Source organism: Miscanthus floridulus, chromosome 6 (assembly GCF_019320115.1).
Source record: "Miscanthus floridulus cultivar M001 chromosome 6, ASM1932011v1, whole genome shotgun sequence".
Lineage (NCBI taxonomy): Eukaryota > Viridiplantae > Streptophyta > Magnoliopsida > Poales > Poaceae > Miscanthus > Miscanthus floridulus.
In genome coordinates this window covers 2758999-2764998 of record NC_089585.1, presented here as the reverse complement: position 1 = coordinate 2764998, position 6000 = coordinate 2758999, and the positions used below count along the sequence as shown (strand labels likewise).

The window sequence follows — 6000 nt, the reverse complement described above, 5'->3', positions numbered from 1 at the left end:
TCTATTTCAATATGCTTCGTCCTAGCATGAAAAATAGGATTTGCTGATAAATACTTAGCAACAAGGTTATCACACCACAACCTTGCCACAGGAGGATGGGATACCTTCAATTCTTGCAAAAGCTTCTGAACCCACATCATCTCCGCCATAGCATTTGCAAGTGCCTTATATTCTGCTTCTGTACTGGACCGTGAGACCGTAGCTTGTTTACGTGCACACCAGGAGACTAAATTACCCCCCAAGAATACTGCAAAGCCACCAGTGGATCGCCTGTCATCGACACACCCAGCCCAGTCTGCGTCTGAGAAGGCACTCACCAGCATGGACTTTGACTTTCTTATCTTCAAACCCATGTTGCGTGTACCACACACATATCGAAGATTCGCTTCACAGCAACCCAATGAGCAGTAGTCGGTGCATGCAAGAACTGGCACACTTTGTTAACTGCAAAAGAAAGATCAGGCCTAGTAAGAGTGAGATATTGTAGAGCTCCCACCATACTCCTGTATCTGGTAGAATCTTCCTCCCCGAGCTTGTCACCACTAGTAATGCTTAGCTTCTCCGAAGTACACAAAGGAGTATTAATCGGTTTACAATTCCTCATACCAGCCTTGCTGAGTATCTCGGTTGCATATCTCTCCTGTGAGAGTATCAGACCGTCCTCCAACCGCTTAACTTCAATACCTAGGAAGTAATGCAAATCACCGAGATCTTTGAGTGCAAACTCTGCCTGCAAATCTCTTAGTAGAACATCAGTAGCTGCTTGTGAAGAACTAGCAACTATAATGTCATCCACATAAACAAGAACAAATAAAGTATGTCCTCCTTTATTATAATAAAACAAGGATGTATCTGCTTTGGATGACTGAAACCCCAACTCTTTTAGCTTGCCACAGAGCCGTGCATACCATGCTCTTGGTGCCTGTTTCAATCCATACAAAGCTTTATCCAATTTACACACATAACTGGGATGTGACTTATCAGTATAACCAGGTGGTTGCTGCATGTAAACTTCTTCCTCAAGCACACCATGAAGAAAGGCATTCTACACATCGAGTTGTCGCAAGGACCAACCTCTTGAGACAGCAATGGACAAGATTAGTCGTATAGTAGCAGCTTTAACAATAGGACTAAAAGTATCTTCATAATCTATACCATATTGTTGCTTGTAACCTTTTGCCACTAATTGTGCCTTATACCTGTCAATTGTCCCATCTGCTTTCCTCTTAATTTTGTAAACCCACTTGCAACCTATGATATTTTTCCCTTTAGGGCGTGGAACCAAGTGCCAAGTCCTATTACGAAGTAGTGCTTGATGCTCACTATCCATAGCTAAAACCCAATTTCAATCACCCAGTGCTTCAGCAAGTGTTGCAGGTTCACCTGTAGATGATACAATATTGTTGCACCAACGTACAGTACCATTAGTGTGAATCTTTGGCTTACTGATTCCTCGTTGAAGATGTGTAACAGGACGTTGAGCAGGCGCGGCCATAGGATCAGCTGATGTAGATGATCCGCTTGCTCCAGGATCAGCAGATCCGGTCGGCGTGCTGTCTCCCGTGGCCGGATCAAGCCGCGGCAAAATAGCTTGTGAATTAACTTGAGCTCCGTCGTTTTGAGGCGCAGAAGATCCGTCGTCGAGCGCAGGCGCACCACCAGGCGAGGACGTTGGCACCCGATCGGACCCAGCAACAGATTAGATGCCGCCGATCCCGAAGACGATCCCGCCACCGGATCAGCCTCAGATTCTATGCAATTTTTGGCGTTATCCTGGCACATGAGATGTCGACGCCTTGTGTTGATTTCTTGATCATTTTTACTCCTGTTTTCACCTGCACAATCAAGATTTCGAGTAGAACTCATAGCAGAGTCAGTAGGCACAGGAGTAGACCGAACATTGTCAAGTAATGTTGCATCCCCAAAACTGGCATTTGGATTGAGCAATGTGTCTGGTAAGAGAGAAATCTCGGAGCGAAGTCTTGCTCCAGCATTTGGGTGAAGCTCGGAAAAGGGAAAAATGGATTCATCAAACGTAACATCTCTAGAGATATAGACACGACCTTCTGAAGGATCTAAACACTTGAACCCCTTATGCATATTACTGTATCCGAGGAACACACAACGTTTGGAATGAAATTGAAGTTTATGAGCGTTATATGGTCTTAGATTTGGCCAAACCGCACAGCCAAAAGTGCGTAGAAAGCTATAGTCAGGTGTATGACCATACAAGCGCTCATAGGGGGTTTCATTGTTGATAACTCTAGATGGGAGCCGGTTGATGAGAAAAACAGCAGTAAGGAATGCCTCGTCCCAAAATTTCAGAGGCATACTCGAATGAGCAAGGAGAGTTAAACCCACTTCGACTATATGTCTATGTTTCCTTTCTGCAGCACCATTCTATTGATGTGTGTGCGGACAGGAAACACGATGAACTAGTCCGATCCGCTTAAAGAAGGAATTTAGGGATTGGTACTCCCCCCCAATCGGTTTGAATAGATCTAATTTTCTTATTGAACTATCGCTCAACTAAGTGCTGAAACTCGGTGAAACACTTGAAAACATCTGATTTCTGTCGCAACAGATAGATCCAAATGAATTTAGTGTGATCATCGATAAAACTGACATAGTATGTATGCCGTCCTACAGAAGTAGGCGCCGGCCCCCACACATCAGAAAAAATAAGATCCATAGGATTTGACGAAATAGTACTAGAATGATTATAAGGCAATTGATGACATTTGCCTTGCTGACAAGCATTGCAAACTTGATGACTTGAATCTTTGGAAACAGGAAGTTTATGACGACTAATTATTTTCTGAACAACTTGAGTAGACGCATGACCTAACCTAGAATGCCATAAAGAACTGGATGGTTTCACGACACCAAGAGCATGTTTCACACCACCAGGCTCTTGTTTATTCGACAGCTTCAAGGAATAAAGGCCACGCTCACATCTGCCGCTATGAACCGTTTTCTTCGTCTGCTGTTCCTTGATAGAAAAATGATTTGGATGAAATTCAATGAAAACATTGTTATCACGAGTCAAGCGGTTAACAGAGATTAAACTTTTGTCAGCTTTAGGCACATGAAGGATGTTTTGTAGATTGATTTTGCCATTAGAGGATTGCAACACACTATGACCAATGTGGTCTATCTCCATACCTGATCCATTCGCTGCATGGACTTGATCACCACCATGGTAACGATCGCTAACGGTCAGCTTCTCCAGGTCGCCGGTGATGTGGTCGGTTGTCCCCGAGTCGACGTACCAGTTGGTGTCAACGCCGTAGGAGCTAGTTGCCGCGGATGCACTCCTTTGCGGCGGCCCGGTGAAGTCACGATTGAAGCGCTTGAAGCAACACACCACCATGTGCCCCTCTTTGCCACAAAGTTGGCAGTACACGCCTGGTTCAAAGGACGTGTTAGGGTTCTGGCCACGGCCTCCATTGCCACGACCAGCACCACCACGACCGCCGCGTCCTCCATTGTTGACGTTGCACCCTCCGTGACCACGGGGAGAGCCTCCACCACCACGACCTCCTCTGGACGCAGCATTTGCCGAGGATTGATGTCCTCCGCCGTTGTTGTTGTTGCGCAACTCCATGCGCTGCTCATGACTAATGAGCTGCGTGTACAGATCAGACACACTGATGGGCTCGACGCGCGCCGCCACCGTCGAAACGACTGGGTCATAGTCGATGTCGAGACTAGTCAAAATATAGGAGATCAACTCCTCATCTTCAAGTCTCTTGCCTGCTGATGCCATGTCATCAGCAAGCCCCTTCATCTTGGCGAGGTAGTCGCTGATGGAGGAGGAACCTTTCAACGCGGTGGCAAGTGCCATTCGCGTCGCGATGATCCGCGCCCGTGATTGGGACGCGAACATGCTTTCTATCTTGGCCCATGCCGCCGACGCAGTCACCTCAGCCGAGACTTGACCGAGGATCTCTTTGGAGAGCGAATTCAACAGGTAGCTCAGAACCTGTTGATCCTTGGCCACCCAGTTCTCGTACTCCGGGTTGGAGACTGGTGGTTCTTTCTCATTCTTGGGCTCCAGGAGCTCGACGGGTGGGACGGCTCCTGCCGCGATGAACTTCCCGGCTTGGGCTCCCTTGATCGCCGTGAGGACTTGGGATTTTTAGGATTGGTAATTGTTCCGGGTCAGCTTCTCGGTCACAGGGATGAACATGAGACCGAGAAACGCCGCCGCAGACTGCGCAGATGAAGATGAAAACGCCATGGATGAGGTTTATGGCGTGTATGGCTCTGGTACCATGTAAAACGAAAATAGGGTAAACGAGATGACCCTTTCCGGTCTCTCGGCTCCTTGTTATATATCTGACAGGAAGAGCCCCTGCCGTGGCACTTACATGGAAAGGTTTACAACAGATTGATACACCTTGATCTAATCTAATCTATTCTATACTTAGCATACAAGTTATAGTAACAGCCAAGATTACATGCCGTGATACACGGTAACACGGGCGCATGGCCCAACAACCTATATCATCTAACAATTGCAACCATCAGATGGCGCCGGCTCCATCAATGAGAAAAAAAAAACTTAATGATTGTATGTGATGCATGCACAAAAGTGTTTCGAATACCACTACCAACCTATTGATACCGATATCTCCAAATGCATCTATGCTTAAATTTTGGCTTTACCTTAAGAGTCGCCAAAGTCTTTCTTAATGCCGTTGATCATGCAGGTTTGGGCTAAACCATATGATGACTATGTTTCAGTCAGGTCGTTAATTACCACATCTGAAACAATGATTGTTCAGCATTAGTGACCAAACAAACTTGGTTTGGTTAACAAAGGCAGTTTTATTTTGTTTATAATGAGCTCTGGAGTTCTCTGAACATCGTGGTTTCAAGTTGCCTTCTCTCTCCATTTCTGTTGGGACATTTGTGTCACAACAACACTTCAATAATGGATATGCCATGGTTTAATGACAATTTTGTTCCTCTGGCGGCACTAAACTATACGACTGAGGTACGTGCTCAAACCGTTTCCACATGTTTAAACAATTGCTAATTATGCATGTACTGGCAACAAGACAAAAACATAGAGTATTATGGATCTATAAAAAATACAAAGCTGTCCTGTACGGTATCTGAATACTGGAGAGGGCTGGCTATATATGTGCAGGAAACTTTTGCTGTCTTCCTGATTAAATAAAGTATATTTATTTATATATTCCAGCTTGGACATATTCTCTTTTTATTACTGTATTACTAGTTAATTCGCAAAGATATTCTTTTTCTTTTCATACAGGTACTCGTGATTCGTTGACATCTAGTAATTTTATTTGCAGGAGCAAAGACTACCATTTGGGGCAGGTTTTGTAATGCTGTTTAATAACAAATATTATATTTTGACATTTGTTTTTGTACTCTATTTGTAGCTGATTTGTCCAAAAAACGTGCTGGCGTTCAGACTTGGAAGCGCAGGACCGTACTATAAATTGTTAATTGCAAGGTGTGTCATCAACTGAGCGGTTTCATATAATGTTAACAGGTACTTAGTAGTACTAGTGATACTATTAGTGAGGAAACGACTTATGCACGTTGAGCGTTTCAAGACCACTTTCCATCGCGGTCAACTTTGACCGCTTATTCCGATAATCTGACTTTTAATGCTTACAATTTCAATGCTTTATTATCATGTACTCTCGAGAATACTCTACGCCGAGCTGAGAAAAACAAAAGGTCAAACCCCATCTTTTTGTTCGAGCAAGATGCATAGAGCAGCGGAACAGAGGATGGCCTAGATTCGTTGTTTCCACGAGGGGGACAATTCATATTCCATTTCCAATTTAACGCTTCAACTACTTCAGCAGTATTTTTCAGCGAACAAATAATGTTTTCCTCTCGCAACGAATAAGTATAGGCCAAATTTCAACGAAACGTAAGCTCTAATCCTTTATAAAGGATGCGGACATTTTTTTTTGGAAAAAGGGATGTGGATATATTTAACTAAATACAAGTCAG

The 6000-nt window shown here is 44.4% G+C and overlaps 1 non-coding gene across 1 annotated transcript; it reads right to left on the bottom strand.

Annotated features, from left to right (window-relative positions):
- Positions 1-3612: 3612 nt before the first annotated feature.
- LOC136462094 (small nucleolar RNA Z247) lies at positions 3613-3751 on the bottom strand. Its single transcript, XR_010760615.1, has one exon. It is a non-coding gene; the product is annotated as a small nucleolar RNA Z247 (small nucleolar RNA).
- Positions 3752-6000: the final 2249 nt, after the last annotated feature.